This window comes from Montipora capricornis, chromosome 6, assembly GCF_036669925.1.
Source record: "Montipora capricornis isolate CH-2021 chromosome 6, ASM3666992v2, whole genome shotgun sequence".
Lineage (NCBI taxonomy): Eukaryota > Metazoa > Cnidaria > Anthozoa > Scleractinia > Acroporidae > Montipora > Montipora capricornis.
The window spans coordinates 3269171-3287818 of record NC_090888.1 but is presented as its reverse complement, the minus strand read 5'-3'; the positions used below and the strand labels follow the sequence as shown (position 1 = coordinate 3287818).

The 18648-nt window shown below is 38.0% G+C and overlaps 1 protein-coding gene across 6 annotated transcripts in view; it reads right to left on the bottom strand.

The window, feature by feature from the left end:
- LOC138051306 (tetratricopeptide repeat protein 28-like) overlaps window positions 1-18648 on the bottom strand; it is a 51422-nt gene that overhangs the window by 23401 nt on the left and 9373 nt on the right. For 5 of the 6 annotated variants that reach the window (XM_068897484.1, XM_068897486.1, XM_068897483.1 and 2 more), the window contains one exon: window positions 18278-18325. The gene's annotated coding sequence lies outside the window, so the exon portion shown is untranslated. Of the gene's footprint in view, window positions 1-8931; window positions 8997-18277; window positions 18326-18648 lie in introns of those variants that run through there. The other variant, XM_068897488.1, reaches the window with a different exon arrangement.

Sequence of the window (18648 nt, the reverse complement as noted above, 5' to 3'; positions counted from 1 at the left end):
TTATCAGGGTTTCCAATGAATGATTTCAGCTAATGCAGACAGTTGTTACAGAATAAATACTTGAGCATTTGACAGACTAAGAGCGTTTATACAATAATAATGAATACTATAATAATAATAATAATATACAATAATAATATATGAATAGAAATTCTATGATGTAAATGAGGAAAAAACAGCCTATAGAAAAGCGATAGCATTCCATTTCATCTTTATTATCGAAAGCTAATTAAAAGTTCCTAAGATATGCTTTGCTGCCGGTATGTAGCTGACACCAAAAAGACAGGAGGGGATGCCATTAAGAGTGTAATATTCAATTTTCTGCAATTGACGTCAAACTCGTAATTTTATTTCAGGTCTAAATCTATCCAATGTCGGAATTGCTTGTTTTTTGGCCACAATTTTTTTTGTCTGGATACCTGGTTACTCCATGTATTTTGATCCAGGGACTTTGAATGAGCTAACTGAACTGCTCACACGTTTTCATTGAGAAAGGCTGCTCGTCAGGACAGAATTGGCCGTTTTTATACTAGAGATTCATAATCCGGCCATTCAAATTATGCCTTTCCCTCTCTTTCTCATAAAGCCAAAATCATACCTTGGGAAACCCTGATGAAGAAAGGCATTTTCTTTTGAAATTTTGGCTTAAGATCGTTATTCCTTCACTGCTCAATTAATCTTGCTGTGCCAGTTTAGCATCCTGTAGTCAGGGCATTAAACCTATTGTTTTCGTATTTCTGGGCGTTGTTTAAAAAAGTAGGTACGAGATGCGTACATATGGGTAGCCACTTAGACACCGTACTACCAATGGAGTCTTAGGTATCCTGTTCGTTTTCATTCGGGTTCTTATTGTTGTCTAACTACTAGGTTTTCAAGCACAATTTTCTGTTCAGTGGGTTAACACCTTCTTCTTCGTGCTTGTGTACGTATTAAAGAAAGTGATGTAAAAATTAAAGGGACAGCTGCAAATAGTGTTGCACTTGCTTCTGCAATAAAACTCCAAGTGTGGTAACAACACGTAGGTCAGGCGACGTGCCTTCAAAGAATGGGCACCTTATCTTCTGCAGAACTGCTAATAATAGGCTATTATTCAAGCGTAATCACGTCACTAAGATAAGAAGGCGCTCATCTATGAATTGGTTTAAATCTTAAACCTGATTCGATAGGCAATGGGAAACCAATGAAGTTCGTAGAGAGCTAGTATAGTGAATGGTTGTCTTTCGGATTTCAGGTACACTGACATCTAATAAGAAGCACTTGTTTTCAACATTTGGATCCTCTTTATAGCGGTTAGCTGCCGCATGCAATTTGCCTTACCAAACATTAAAATGCTATCGTTGCGTTAAATTCTTATGAGAAGATTTCCATGATTGAACTTGGAGGCCTTTGGGTAGAGTATCTGTTTTCTAATATTGGTCAATATTATCAAATGAATGGATAGCACAAGTGTTGCTAAAAATACAACCACACTTTTGAGATTAAGGAACATGCCTCGATGTTTCAAACATCATCATCAGCCACAGTGAGTGTAACAATAAAATTTTTGCAAGATAATCCATATATATATATAACTATCAAAACAATGATTCTTTGTAGATTAAGAGCGCCTCTCAGCAATTTTCCCCTAAGACCGTGCAAGATAAAAAAATGGAAATTGCCAAACTTTGTCACAATAAAGGACTACCAAAACCATTTTTAGAAAAATATGTTTCACTTTGTTTCGATAATTATTTTACCTGGACGGCGACTTTTTCGGTAAGGGGCCTTGTGAGTGAGTGAAAACGACTCCAAAATGTCACATGTTTGAATCGCTTTTTTAGAAATAACGAAGGAGTGACTTGAAAATCAAACAAGTTTCCTTAATTAACTTTGTGAACATACCTGCAAAACAAACAAAGAAAGGTATCCCCCTTTATATAAGCATACGCTGCTTGGATTTTCCTCGAAGCCCTCAAACAACCATCGAACCAGTCGAACGCTTCGTGACTTTTGTGAGTTGTGCTGTGATTGTGTCGTCAGAGCAAGAGATTAGGACAAAGCACACAGACCATTATGACTGCATGCGGTTCTATTCTGAGTTTTTTGGGGGAATTTGTGGCCCAAGTTCTGACAATCCAGCAAAGGTTCAACACGTAATAATAGCAAAATGATAAGGACATCAAGGCACACATTAGAAGTTATAAAGTGTTGGATTGTTCTCTGAATACAGAGGCTAGGCTTTTGCTCGCACATGCGGGTAAGCTTAAGTGAAATCACTTAATTAAGATATTGAGCAGATACTACCTATTACAGACTTAATGTTGAGCTATATAAAGGATATTTACTGCTCCTTACTTGCTATGTAATAACTATGTAACTTGCTACATTACATAGTTCAGTCTGTGTAAAGCATATGCCATTACTATTGCAATACTATTTAAAGGTCACATAGTTCTCTGAAATAGCTTATGAATGTGAATGTGATATCTTTAGAGTTAATACATTTACTTAGCTCACGCAATGTCCTTTAAAAGCTCCAAACTTTGAACATAAAAGCACTCTGTACACGGAGAAATGAAAAAGAAAGCTTTTATTCCGATGTATTCAATAGGTTGTGAGAAAAACCAATCAACGGATTACCTTGTTTGATGCTCTCTGAGTCTCATAATCGGCCTTATTCCAAAAGGAACATGATGCATTACTCTCGAAAATTATACACTCCAAGTCAGCACTTAATCCTTTCAATGAACTCCAGTATCTTTCGAATCTTGCTGCGTAGAAAGATTGTCATCCTCCGCCATCTTGGATAACACCTGAGAGACCAGACCAGGAACTAGTGAGTCCTTTTCGTTTTGGTCAGCAGTCAGCAGTAACCAGTCCAGCTCTTACAGGTTTTGCACGGTTGTATTCAAACGTTTCATCTATGATCACGCTTTCCTGGTGACGATTTTTTTGTTTGTTTTACTCTTTAAATGCTGATCCAGGCAAGGAAATGCTTACCCAGACACCATCAAACGCTCATTTCTCAAATGCTGCATCACGGACACACTTGATGGTACTGAAGACGACATTCTCTGGGAAGAATATGGATGAAAGTGATCCGTTTGCTGACGATGATGGAGTGGTGTCAATTGCAGACGAAGAAGGTGAACTATTCTATGCTTGTGAAGATGAAGTTGCCGTCTTGGAAATGAATTAACAAGAATACCGTGACATTTTGGTGAAAATGACGTTGATGAAAGTGATTTCAATGGATTTCAATTTGATAGGAGAATAAATAAACTGTGTTGTGCAGCTTTTTCGATCGGAAAATTGATCGCGGAATGTATAACAGTTTTTATTTAGATATTCTGAAAGTTGTAAACACATTACAACTTGTTTACGATTTTGGCGAACGCGTTTATGAGCGTTACGCTTCAGTATATAAGGCACAAAATCTTGTTTCGAAAAAAAATTGTCTTTAAGTATTTCTGTGTAAAAATGTTAGCGAAGAGAAGTTTCAGTTTATAGTTTGAATATTTTCACGTTCATGTAGAAATTATTGTCAAAAATAAATTTGACTTGATACGCATTAGCTGTTGTTGATTTCAAACTTCGCTTTATTTATCCAGGTACTCGACCTCACTATTTTTTTCCCATGAGAACCATTGAAAGTTTGGGGTGCGGCCTATTCGCGGGTGCGGCATATCCGCGGGTAAATACCGTATGTTGTTCGTTGTCATTTGGGTTCTAACCATACACTATACTAGCTCTCTACGAACTTCATTGCCTATTGAATCAGGTATAAGATTTAAATTAATTCATGGATCAGCGCCATCTTATCTTAGTTACTTGATTACGCTCAAAATATATAATAGCCTGTTATTAGCAGTTCTGCAGAAGATAAGGTGCCCAACACTTGATGGCAGATCACCTGACCTGCTTGTTGTTACGACACTTGGAATTTTATTGCAGAACCAAGTGCGAGACTCTACGTACACAAGCACCAAGAACAAGGTGTTAAACCACTGAACAGAAAATCGTGCTTTGAAAACCTAGTACCTATTCAAGAATGTGATGTTAAAATTAAACTGGAAAGCTACGACAGTGTCGCACTTGCTTCTGCAATAAAATTCCAAGTGTCATAACAACAAGCAGGTCAGGTGACCTGCCATCAACCTAATAGTTAAACAACAACAGTCTCTCGGATTTCAGGTATGCTGACATTTCATAACACGCACATGTTTTCAACATTTGGAACCTCTTTATAGTGGTTAGCTGCTGCATGCAATTTGCCTTACCAAACATTAAAATCTTATCATCACAGGAAATCCTTAAGAGAACATTTCCATAATTGGATTTGAAGGCATTCGGGTAGAGTACCTGTTTTCTAATATTGGTCATTATTATCGTTATTTTCCAAATGATCTGGATAGCACAAGTGTTACTAATATTTTAAAAAATACAACCACACTTTTGAGATTTACTTGTTTGTCAACTTAGGGCTTCAACCGCTCAATATGAAAGCTTTCCTTGATTTTGAGTTGATAGAGAGGTAGCATTTTCAATAATTTTCAAAGTTCAATTTCCACTATGAAAACAAATATTTTCTTGGTCAATTTATGACAGCCGATGATATGCATGACAGGTCAACTTGCCGGTTTTCAAAATGCAGGGGTTTGTCTGCAAGCGTTTCCTTCTTGTCTTGCCCCATTTTTGTAACTCTAAAAATTTTAATTTCACGTGGTTATCCACTGCCAAGTCTTTCGATGAAACATTATCTAGTGGGAATAATAAAATTTCTAACACAAATCATTTAACGCCACTACACGCCACAACACTTCCGTGGATCAAAGAATCAAGTGACTGAAAACACAGCGAATTAAATTTATGCAAAATACTCATGACTTACTTTCTCGAGGTGTAAGGAAAGAATAGTGGCTGGGGTATATAGTTTCAATGCCAATTGAACGACAAAATAACTTATTAAACACCGCGCAGCAAGCTAAATGAGTTACTAAATACCTGGCCTGTGTTCCTCTTTAACATAACCTTCTGAGCAGGAATAATGAATCCGTAGCTGAAAAAAAATATGAAATGATAATGATAACTTACCGGTGGAACTCATTTGGATGCGTCATTGGCAACTGATCCTGAGTGATGGTGATCACTTTAGAAAAAATAAACTTATAAGGGATTTTGGACATAGTCACTAACAAAAAGTAACGCAAAATCCATCAGAACTGGTTTATCACCCATAAATTAACTTGTTTGGGTTCTAAGAAATGAGTAGCAATGAGCAACTTACCAAAAAGGATGCGTATCGATGCGAGGTGTCCGATTCGACGACAAGAAATGACTCGAGCAAAATTTGATACATTAATGTGGGTATCCATGCAGTATCGAAATTTTGTACGAAAACGTTTTAACTTTCATTAAAAAAAAAACACTTACGCACAGTCTGCAAAAAAAGTACCCCATTTATCTACTGACTTTCGTCCCAGCAGTCATTGCCAGGGTAAGCCCCTTTTGTTTGGGATGAATATACCGGTGTATTTTAAATAATAAAGACAATTTCAATTCCTGGGTGATAATAAAGAAGAGAAAAAATGTGATATAATAGGGAGCTTAAGACGCGGACAGCAAACCGGAAGTGACAGTCTTTCTCTTTTAACTTCTCTTCACACAGCGTCCATGTTACATTACTAAAGGATCTTTACTCCATATTAGAGATGATTAACGTTAGTAGTAAAAATCTAGGAGACAAATAAGCTGTCATGGACCGCGCAAAAAATGTTCGCTTCCGGGTGCGGCGAGGCAAGGGCGTCTCAAAAAAACGCGAGGTGGCTTAATCGCCCTAATAAATAAACAACTACACCATATTCTTATTTACGGGTTAGAGGACTGTTGTGGTATGTGTTTTTGTTTCATATATACACGCACACGCTCTTACTGTACAATGAACGAGAAAAATTTTTAATACTGCACGAAGCGAAAGTTGAGTATTGAAACTAACACAGTCTCTAACCCTTCTTAATATTAAATTTGAGTTCACTGTGGCGATAGAATTACAATGGCTTCGTCCGCCCGACCTGTTTGGATGAGAGGAAAACAAAATGAACTACCATGAAGAAGGTAGCAAAAAAACAAATGACTTTATTACTGTATTACTTTTAGTGTTCCCAACTTTATCGGACGTAAAGTAAATTATTTCAGTAATGTTTTTTCCTCCTCAACCTCGGGAAATCTTGAACTTGCGCGCATGTACGTTTGAAGTGGAAGAACCCTGCACAGTTTTTGTGCGTTATTGTAATAACGCACGCTGTCACTTTGATTGTCGCTAGGTAACGGGAATTCACGTGATCAATTTTAACCTCATGACCCAGTGCGGTTTTATATACAAGTGAACGAAGATTGATTATTAACAGTTGGTTAAAACCACTGAAATTATGAATTTCTACCTGCAGATTAGTACTCGCGAAAACAAACCAACTGCATATCCTTATAACCGCCAAGTCTGAACATTAACCCTGGGATCTTTACCATTGAAGGACACACGATGAAAACGTCAGCCATGCTAAATGTGTTGTAAGAAGGTAGTTAAGACTAGTTTGAAAAGTCGCCAAAGCTGGCTGCATTAATTTTCATGCAAAATCATCTAATGTCTTATCACCCTGTGCGTTTAAGAATATTTATGGTTGAAAATTAAACATCATATCACTAGCTGTTACTGGTAAACTGTAAACAAGCGGTCAGGCTATTAAAATTTGACAGTATGTTGCCCTATTTCCCGGACACTTCGACTTACACTTCACGATTCGGCATGTATATCCTTGTAAAAACGAAGCAAATTCGAACGATACGTTTCAAAGAATTATCAATTAGTCTGCTTGCGTTTGTGCTTTAGGTGAGAAGATTAAAGTTTTCGTTGAGGTAAGTAAAATTTGTTCTTACTGCATGCGACTTTTATCAAGTGTCGTGTTATATCTTTTCGTTTTCAAAAGCGGTTGTTTGCGCAAAATGCACTATAGATTTAATTTTACTTTTTTTCGACAAAGTAAAGCTAAAAGGTATGTTTTCAAACATATGAGAATTTTCAGTTTGCAGTTCTGTATCTGCGAGGAAAAAACTCTCAAAATGTAGTGCAACTGACTGTACTGCACATATTCGCCAGCCAGCTAAATTTTTGTTCGATGGACCGTGCGAGCAACGCTGTTTACGCAAAATATTGAAATTCGTTCGAGCAAATCAACAAAAATGGCACTTAAAGTATAGCAAAAATTACAGAAATAATTAAACAAACCTTTAACATGAATAACCCAAGACTGGCAATAGCTTCGAAGAACAGAAAATGGGGAAAACACTGTATACATCACATTTTTGGGCAATATCAGCTGTGCAAAAGTAATGCGAGCGAGCAGATATAGGCGAGCGGTTATGCGGATGCTTTTCACCACAAGCCATCACAGTAGGACAAAATTGCCTTCCCACAAGCTTAATCAAACAAATTCTTGCATTAATATATAAGAAAATTATACCTTATGCACAATAGCACCAATGATTCTGGTGGAGTCTAGGTGGGTGAGAGTTGACCAATCTCTGAACACTGATTCACGACTCGTGCGGATATCAAGTTACAGGGTATAGGGAGAAATCGAGCCAGTCGAAAGTACCCCTCGGGTAACCCCCAACTCTGGGCCCAACTGGTTACAGGAGGGTGCTCAAAGATCCCTTGGGATCTCAACCTCGCTCCCAGAGGTTAAATGGGAAAACGACAACCACCTTGTCAGCGGTAAAAGTCCTAGCCGCAGGCGAGGCAAACAAAAGCCAACCGAGCACCCTCCGATAAGGGTCTTGTTTTGCACCGTTAGGTATCACGCAACCGTTACTAGTGACAAGTCACGCAACTTTGGCTCCTTTGCCCGCATCTAGGAAAACTTTCAACAAAACATAGAGTAAAAAACAATTAAAGCCAGGCACTGTAAAATAAATGTTTAGTCTTCGGTAAGTTTTTTGCATCAGGCCTACTCTGGACCTTAAGTCGCCGAAACTAGAGCAACTTAAGGAAACTTAAGAAAGAATTGCCCAAAAAATCAGGCAACTTAAGGCAACCTTACACAACTTAAATTGCTTATACTACTTAAGTCACAGAATATCGACTGATCAAAGGTTTCCAAAATCAGAAAAAAAAAAAGCAACTGTGAAATATTATTATTACTTCACTTGTTTTAAACGCTATATGACAGTTTCAAATGGCTATGTCTGAATGCTGCTAGATCTATAAAAAGGGCTGGGCTGGAATAAAAGCAACCATAATAAATAATTAGCAGAATTTCGGAGATGAACAAAGAGTTTCCAGCAATCTGATTGCTTGAGTGGTTTCCCATAGAGATAATAATATGATTTTATATTCACCGCACTAGCTGGTGTATATAAAGCAAAACCAACAGGCACTCGTGACTGTTAAAACAAAAATAAACTGTGTCGTTAATCAATAATAGGTAAAGCTGTTCAGCTTTGAAGTTATGGAGACAATTATTCGTCTCAGATGTACACTCACGTTGCCTTTGGCAAATAACTGTTAAATATAATTAAAGTTACAGTGTATTGCAATTTTTTTCTGATAGCTACAAAACTTATTTATTTATTCATCAAAAGAAAGACAATTTAAATAAGACTGTCATAGAAAATTCATGATGTAAACAAAAATAAAGAACAAGAAAGTCAAACTATTTAATTTGTTATGAGGATCAGAGTTATTTTTTGTTTATCTGTCATACAATTCCAGACTTTTCTAGAATTAACTAAGAATCTGTAATTTTTAAGAAATTTCTTTGATGTGACTCAGCAGTTTCCGCAAATAGTTCAACTTGTAATAGACTATAAATAGCAACAGAACATTCTAGATGCTTAGAGTAAAAGTATAAAAGCTGGCTTGAATAATAGAAAAAACTCTCTTGCCCGAGGGCTTACCCTCGTGGCCGGCCGTGATTGATGTATGCAACAACTGTGATGAAGCTAAAATCGACTGCAATAACTTTGGTGGAGCGATAACCTTCGACTTTGCTATATCCGAAGAGAAGAAAGAGACAATAGCTGAAAGGCAAGAAGATAAAGAAATCGAGTTTATCATGAAGTCCTTGGTGAGAGTTTGTGTACACAAAGAATCCAGTGAATCAGGAAGGTCAAGAATTGATGTTTACAGTCTGTGGAACACGGAGTTCGAAGTTAATCAAGATGAATGCTTGAAAAGGTCATGAAAGACAGAAAGCGTGCTTTACGAACTGCTTAACTTAATCTTTAACCGAAGTAGTTGTAACAGAGTAAAACTAATTAAATAATAGTGAAAAAGGGTAACTGCTTGTTGTCACACTTTTGTTGCGTGCCTTATATCGTACCCGGGAGTTATTTTCATTTATACCTTGTTGCGGACATCTCTTGGTTATTCCTGCACGTAAAAAATTAAGCTCAAACTATTTCACAAATGTGAGCAAATAATTATTGTTATCTTAGTAAACGTATCTGCAAGATTCCTGCAGCTTGCACTGTCAATTTTTGCAATGGCATCAAACAATGGTTGTTCCTTTTCAGGAAGCCAACCAATAAATGTTCTCCTCTTTCTTCAGTTAGGAAGAGCACTCCAATATAACGTAGTGAGTCATATATTCAGTGCTGTATTTTCGAGATCCAAAATAGACCATTTTTGTTGGATCACCTTTTTTGCTGAACCCAATGATTTAAATCTCTTTAAAATCCGCAGAACTCCAAAATTCTTAACTTGGCTGGCTGATACACCTCTATTCCTATTTGAAAGGGTCGATTTATCTTCACCTTTGGTTAATTTCTTACACTCAATCTCATATATGCATCCACAAGATCAAGATCAAGAGATCCTTGTTAATCGGTTGCAAAACACCGTTGCGCTTCGAGGGACAGTTCTGAACTAGTTTAGATCATATTTGTCTAAAATAGAAGTAAGCAGATATCTATCAGTGGAATACTCTCTGCTTGCTTTAATCTCGATTGCGGGGTTCCCCAAGGCTCTTGTTTGAACCCTCTCTTATTTATTATCTATTCATCTCAATTGTTCAAGGATATAGAAAGACCTACCATGTGTTCATTGCTTTACTTAACTTTATGTAAGTTTCAAACCAGATGGCCAAGTCAGTCAAGATGCCGCAATGAGGGCTATGGAAAGGTGTATTGCCTACTTGATGCTGACAAAACTGAGGTGTTACTGATTGGAACACAGTATCAGCTAAATAAGTTAGATGGCAGCAGTTTCTTAAGTGTAGGTGATAATGACATACGGTTTCCGGCGGAATAATGAGGGAGAGAAAGACACAATCGCTTTGCTAATACTTTAACTTTAACAGATCATTTGTTTTCCGCTTAACTGGGTATTTATGCACTGCTATTTTGGCTGATGCAATTTAGGTACCCTATCTTAAGAACACACCGGCAACACTATGCCAACATGGGTAAAAATGATACCATATTAAAGGATCGACAACCTCAAAAACCATACCCTATACCGCGGCACATACCTATATAGCCCAGAGTTTTGAAGCAAGCAACCGTGGACGATCTTCCTGTCGGTGTACCGTGGATCAGTGGCTTGATCTGATCGGCTTAATTACAAGTTGAGAAGCTAAATATTTTGAGCAAGAGCCGATACAACGTAGATTTGAGTTTAGTGGTGTACTATATGCATCACTTCCATCACTCTTAGTGGTTTTCGTAATCCATCACTTCCTTCTATCTTCAACGTAATAAAAAAACACTACAATCTACTTCTTTCCTCTGACCGCTGCAAAAATGCTTTCCTACATCTACCTGTTGTGGCTTTCAGACGTTCCCCTAACCTTCGAGACCTGCTGGTAACAGCTAAACTGTCCCCTAATGTAACTCATTCTAATTCCGCACTTTCCGGTTCTTTTCGCTGTGGCAAAAACTGCGCTACCTGTCCTTACATTTTCCATGGACTAACCAACTACACCTTCTCTACTGGCGAAACAAGCGCCATTAATTCCCACATAACTTGCGAAACTAAAAATCTTATCTAAATGATTGAATGTAACAGATGCCATCTACAGTAGATAGGAGAAACTAAACGACGTTTAAAAGACCGTGTTAATGAACACCTTCGCACTTTAGATAAGGCTAACACCCGTGAATCCAAACCTACTACAGTCGCAGAACATTTCCTCTCCTCTCCCCACAACATTTCTAAGGACATGCAATTAATTCCTATCGAGAAAACATTTTCCTACAGAGACTCGATCCGTAAGGCAGGAGTACCCAACGAAACCGCTCCACAAAAAAGCCGCTCTGCAGACTGTTTTTGAGCTGACTTAACTGATTAGAGTGTAATGTTAAGTGCTAGTTTTGTACCCCATATGTACCATGTGAGCATTAGCCCTACTAATGGAAATGAGCCCACATAAGGACAGAGAAAAACTCTGACCAGGCTGGGAATTGAACCCACGACCTTCGGGTTAGATCACCGCTGCTCTACTGACTGAGCTACAAGGTCAGATGGGAGCAGGCCGTGGGAACCGAAGATCAGCTGGCTGGCTGAAAAAAATCTCGAGTAGGAGCTGGCTGGGAGTTGACTCTAACCGTGTATGGCTCACTGGGATAAGAAAAACATTGTTCCTCGCTGACTAAAAAAGTTCAGATTTTTTTTTCCTGGCTAAGACTGTTCACTTTTCAGGCTGAAATTTGTCCACTGGGGTAAATGTTTTTGGCTCATCTTCCAATGATGCAATTAATGGGACAGAATAATGATAGAACGCTTTCTTTCACTTTCTGGCTTCTATCATACAAGATCTCGTCACACAATGATCTCCCTTTAAGAAAAAGAAATTAAATATGATGTAAGGGTCTTAATAGATAAAGGTCAGGCGGCATCAATAATAATTTTTGAGACCCCAAGATTTACGGCAGAGGAAAATTGTCGGGAAAAAAAAGGGTCTTCATGTTTAAATATAATTCCAATGCCCAACTCAGCTTCCTTCCAGTTTACCGAGTCAGCAATGTTGCCTGACATCACGAATGGCTGCGTGGGAGTTAACTGTCTGTTCTCAAACCCGAGATCCTCAATGTTATGCACCTATCAAATTGCGCACGCTGCAATCATTTGTGCCCTTGTTCAAAGTCGTTGTCGAGATGGGTACGAGCTGTACCAGGCCTATAGCAAGTAGTTCTTTTAAGCAATGCACAGTTTTTATCCAGGAACATGAAGGACTGCCATAAGTTAAGCAGAATGTTTTGTATAATTTACATGGAACTGTTAAAGTTTTGTTAATTGAAATGGGTATTTCTAGAATTCCTTGCTTCTACAAACATGGTATTTTCCTGTACGTTGGGGATGTAAATGGTTCAAAGTACAACGCAACTATTTTGATTTGTCTTGAGAGCTGCAAATATGATTATTCCCTGTTTAATCAAAGCTGTTGTGAATGACAGCATTTTTTAACCCGTAAACCTTACTTTCAATGTTTTCAGTTTGGCTAAAGTATTTACCACTTCAAACTTGCTTCAAACTGCTGGCCGTTTTTCAACTGAAGATCCACTTGTGTAGTTTGGACTTCAGGTTTGTTTATTTTCACGCATTTATTTGGCGTACGCTTTTAGAGGCAGCCGCTTTCGTACGTTTTCAGCAGGATGCCAATCCGCCAATATTGTTTGAGTAACCCTTCACATACTTTGATTAAAATGAGCGCTATGGATTCGTCAAAGATACACTAGCATCGAGAAGTGCCCGAAATCGAGTTTCCTGAGAGAAAGAAGTAAAGTATCTGTTGAAAATTCAAATTCACCTCAACCTAGACGAAGATGTGTTCTTTCTTGTTTTTATAAAATAGCACAATATGAAAACAGCAAGGCGTAAATGTTTTAATAATTTCGCTTTAGTTATTATTCCTGGTAATCCATATTTTCCCAAGATCCTAGTGAAAGGGTATTGGAACACGTTAAGGACGTTCGCGCCCATTGCTACTGCTGTACTAAAATGAACAATGATAGGGCAGATGGCCATTGCTATAGCTCAGATAGCTTTGCTTGGATTTAACGATCTTGGATGTTCGGTGACACCTACTTTTCTTTTCAGAAACAGATTTTTTTTACAATTATCTCCACATTGTCCAAAAATAAACAAAAAATCAATGTGGGAAGTTGACCAAATTTCAAAATTTCTGTCCTCGGGACATGGAATCCTGCCATCTTGCAGCTGCAAGGCGCATGAAACTATGGTCGCTAAATGCAAACTTGCTCTTTAAGGAACCTCAGTTAACTAAATTCACTTGATGGGTCCACTTAAACAAAGTTTGGTAGAGAACATTTCACTTCAAAGATGTAATTGCAATATTTTTGGGCTTACAGACACTGTGGCCTTATTCGCTAAACAAGCCAGATTTTTTCAGATTTGGGGTGTTCTTCCGGGCAAGTTCTCTCCAAAACGAACTTGGTGACCCCCATTTTTTTTTTTTTTTTGCATTTCTGACATCATTAACTCATCATCTTTCAATGGTAAAATTTGCAGAAAAAAATCAATGTTAAAAAATTTTCGCGCGAACGTCCTTAAACGAGACTGTCGTGGGCCACAGGCATTCCCTCAGCGGTGTGCAACAAAGGTGCAGATGCAATTTTCTAGCTGACGTAACATGATGGGAGGGTAAGGGAGATGGGGCTGAGGGAAGAAGTTTTAGGGGAAAAAACTCCTGCACACAGACCTTATAACAAAAAATAAATCGCATGGAGTCAAGAGCGACTTGCATTTTATGCGACACTGTCTTATTATTGTGTCCTTCTTGCCATGGTTTCAGACTACTGTATGTGACCTCTTATGAGCTTGCCTAGTGTCTGCTACTTATACTTCGATGACAGCACAATAATAATAATAATAATAATAATAATAATAATACAATTTCTCTTGAAGTAAATCACTCGAGGCATAATTTACACTCGTCTGTTTTGAGAAATACACTCTCTTTTGAGTCCTCGGAGCTATAGTACTAGTAATTATTAGTTTCAAATGATCAAACTGCTTTTCTGTTAACGAAAAATCTTGCTACATAATCCTTTTGTTACTAGGATTACTCCTACTAAAGATTCCACTGATTTTAATTGGGAGTTAGTCAAGAGTAATACCCAGAAGGCATTAAATCCTAAGAAGGCCACGGGTCCAGATTTGGTCTCACCTAGGGACCTTTTCTTGGCATCGTCTGAATTAGTTACCCAGAGCTTACTTCCACTTTACAAAAATAGCTTGACTAGTGCTTCCTTCCCACGTGATTGGAAACTATCTCGTGTCACTCCTGTGTTCAAGAAAGGCAAACCATGTGACGTGAACAATTACAATTACAATTACCGATTTCTCTGCTTAGCATACCTGGAAAAATTCTTGAGGCTGTGGTTTGCAATTCCATAAATGACCATTTACAGTCCCACAACTTATTAAGCCGTAATCAGTGAGGTTTCAAAAAAAATCGTTCAACTGAGGGTCTCTTGCTTCATATGACAGAAACTTGGAAGTCAGCTCTGGATCAAGGTCTGGTAGTGGGAGTACTATTTGTTGACTTCCGCAAAGCTTTTGACTCTGTAAACCATTCAATCCTGTTAGAAAAACTGAAAGCCACTGGAATATCGGGTTCTCTTTTTTCTTGGCTTGCCAACTATTTGTCAAACCGAAATCAGTTTGTCCGGATCTCTGGAAAGAAATCTGCCCTTCAACCTGTGAAGTATGGAGTGCCCCAAGGGTCCATCCTGGGGCCTAGATTGTTCTCAATATATGTTAATGACTTGCCAGAATTTATATCTTATGGTAATCTCTATATGTTTGCTGATGACACCACAGTTTATACTATTGGTAAGGATACAGATACGGTCATCTCTTCACTCCAATGTATTCTATCTCAGCTACACATGTGGTGTGCAGCCAACAGACTAATTGCTCATGAATCAAAAGACTGAAGCAATGATAGTATCTAGATCAATCTTTATAGGCCCTCTGCCAGCTTTAAGATATGGCACCAAGACCATCGAGTTCAAGTCTTCATCTAAGTGTCTTGGCTTAACTATTGACAATAAGTTATCTTGGCAGGATCATATTAGAAATGTTTGTAGTTTATTTAATAAGAAATTGGCTGTTCTGAAACGAATCAAATTCCTGCCTCAGTCCACCTTGGAATCTATTTATTTTAACTCAATTATTCCTAGTGTAGTATATAATATTGTTGTCTGGGGTTCTGTTTCCCCGTCACTTATGGAGGATATTGAACGTATTCATATGAGAGCAATTAGGGTTGTTTGTAAGCTACCTATGACCACTTCAACAGATGAGATCAAGAAATTGAGGCAATGGAATCCCATTTCTTTGTATTATGTTAAGAGACTGCTGGTTCTGACCTATCAATCTTATCATAGTTTAAATACGGAAGATCTAAACATTTTAATTTCTAAGGTAAAAACAAATTACAGCTTAAGGAATTCTCTAAATTTAGAAGTGCCAAGACCAAGATCTGAAATTGGCAGGTCTTCTTTTAAACACAGGGCTGCCTTGGCATGGAATCTTCTTCCGCATCATGTCAAGGAATGTGCAAACTTAAGATCGTTTAAGATTGGACTTAAGGCGAACAAGCATCTTCTAAATGGTATAAATTTTGCCAGAGGTTCCTGCTGTGTTTCTATGAAAAATAATGACTTTTTATATTTTTAGATATGAATTTATTATCTATGTTTTGTATTTAATTTATCTAAATTTATTGTAATTAAGAAGAAACTTACACTTTGTTTTCCTAAATTTATTTTTATATTTTAATGTTATTGTATTTAATTAGCTGTAGTTAGGCAGGTCCACATCAGGACTTCGGTCTTGCCAACACATTTAACCTGCATTGTAAATAAAGATGTATGTATGTATGTATGTATGTATGTATGTATGGTATCCCTCACGTTTTATCCCATCGCACGTGTTATAAATTTTAAACAGAAACGAAAAATCTTGCTACATACCATCACAAATTTAATGTGTATGAGTATGGTATCCCTCACGTTTTATCTCATCGCACATGTTATAAATTTTGAACAGAGGAGCAGGTTATGATAAGCAATTTGATCCTTTTTTAGCACCACACTTAAGAGCGTAGTTAATGTTGGAGCTCCTCGATCTTTGTAACCTTTTCATATGATCTACAGGTTTTTCTCCGTGAGTGTCGTTTTATCCTCCTACTGGGTACGTCCATTGAAATAGGTCTGTCGTGTTGGTATTTTCAAGTGCGCGTGTCGTCCATCGAAATGACTGTGCAATGTTTGCATTTCAATTGGCTTACAGCGTCTTCGATGAAAATGACTAGCTACATCTACATCTACATGTTCCAGCACTCGGCAAAGTCCCTTTTTGGCTTACCGCTGTTTCTGCTTAGGTGGCCTCATACACCGTAAGCCTTTTTAGAGACATCAAGCCAAGCCGGCCACTTCTGCTGGAGAGAACAGGACAGCCAAAACACCGGGAACTACATCCCCTACTCTTATCGAATAGTGTGTGGGTTCTTTAACGTCTCACAGGGAACTTATGAACATAGAAGGTATTAGTGAGACGGGGCCTACGGTTTATAGTCCTTATCCGAGAAGACTTGAAAGTCTAACCATTTGCAGATGAAATTACAAAGGCAGCACTTTCTCCTCAATTATTTTAAGATCCTGAGTGTTGATCCGGCCAGGGTTCGAACCCGCGACCTCCCGCATGAGCCACCGGTGCAATATTGGCCTTAAATTATTTAATTGCGTAGTCATCAGGAATGCCTGTGCCTTACTGGAATTTCAATTACTTTCGAACTTCGTCCATCGAAAAGACAGTGTGCCTGACTGTCCCTTGGATTTTATTATAAAGCCGTCCACGGAAAAGACTGCTTGGCTGACTCTTTAACTACCGTATATAGATGCATAAGTTCCACTCTTGTTAAACTTTTCTGCTGCTTTTGTCTTTTTTCAGAGAAGTGCTTATTCCGAGGCGACCCCTATGTACATTGTAAGTTTTCTCATTTGCGAATAAAGAGGTACTGCGTATTTCGGTTGGTAACGCTTTGTGCTGAAATATTTCACAAGGGGGTGAGTTCAACTATCGTTCATCTAGAAACAAGGAACATTGAAAAATTATACCGTATATTAGTTAATCATTAATAACTAACATGAAAATTTGCTCTCATAGTTTTCGTTCAGAGGTGTTTCAGTTGCGATCAATAACGAAAGGAAAACAGTCGTTGTAATGGGAGGGGGGGGGGGGGGGAGAGGCGTAAGATTATTATTTATCGGCAAAACCAAAATTTCCAATAACTTACGCTGGCTGGCTAGGGTCTCAACTTTATAGGTGCCGTTGCCTGGCGCCCACAGGGCAATATATCTTCCTGACTTAGAAAAGGCCTGAAACTAATAAACGCTGGCTGGCGACCTCGGAAAATAATCCATAGCTAGCTGGCTCTGAAGAGCGGATAAGTTTTTCCCAGGGTAGTTAAATACATATATTAACCGAAAATGTGTCAACGTATGCCCTCAGATCTTCTAAGTCGATAACGCATACATTCCGAAAAATTTTTGGTTGGGTACTCCTGTTAAGGCCAGGAAGCTTTTTTTAATTTCAAAAGGCAGGACAATTGATCTCAACGGTCTTAATATCCGCCAAGAGATGGATAAGATTTCAGTTTATTATTTACAGTTACTTAATCTGTTATTTTTCCGTAACTCTGAGTATTTGAATTCAAATTTTTTGTAACTACCATATTTTATCACATTTTTCCAGTATTACGTCAACAGCCACTTACTATATATGTGTACAGAAAAGCAATCCAATGTAAACTCTCATTGTACCTGAAGAAGGCTGGTTTGGACAGCCAAAGTATAGTACACCACTCAAGTCAAATCTACTTTGTACCGGTTCTTCCTCCAAATATTACCTTCTATATAGCCCATATATGGGAGTACGTACCCCGCCCGGGCTTTAAAGCCAGTAGACATTTTAAGGGTTTGTTATGGCTAAAACTGATTGAATGCATGAATCGTCATTTGCTTTGTGACTCCCTATATTTTGAATGTAAGCGGATTCAAAAACTAAAACCTTCTCCCTTCAGGATCAATTCAAGATACATCGATAACTTACTTTCTCGATGTGTATAAAGGAAAGAATGGATGGCAGTATTTAGTTCGATCACACAAGAAACAAACAATTTAGTTCACCCTTCAAGCTAATGTTACTTATAACCTTGCAACGACAGAGAAATAACTTATTACACCCAGCAAGCTAATAATTATTACTAAATACCTTGCAATGTTCCTCTTTAAGACTTTTAAGCAGAAATAATGGATCCGGCTGAAAACAAAAATTAACGGATAAATAATACTGGTGGATCATTTCGATGCGTCATTCGCAACTGATCATGAGTGACGGCGGTCACTTCAGAAAATAAACTTATAAGGAATTCTGACATAGTCACTAACTTGATCCAAACGGAGTGAAGAAAAAACAACAAAATGTAACGCAAAAATCATCACAACTGGTTTATCACACATAAATTACTTGTGCCTGTTCTTAAGGAGGCTCGAAAGGGTTTCAACACTTAGACGACTCTCCGCTTAGATCGAATAACGCTACAACAATGTATCACGTAACAGCAATGTTATGGTACCATATGA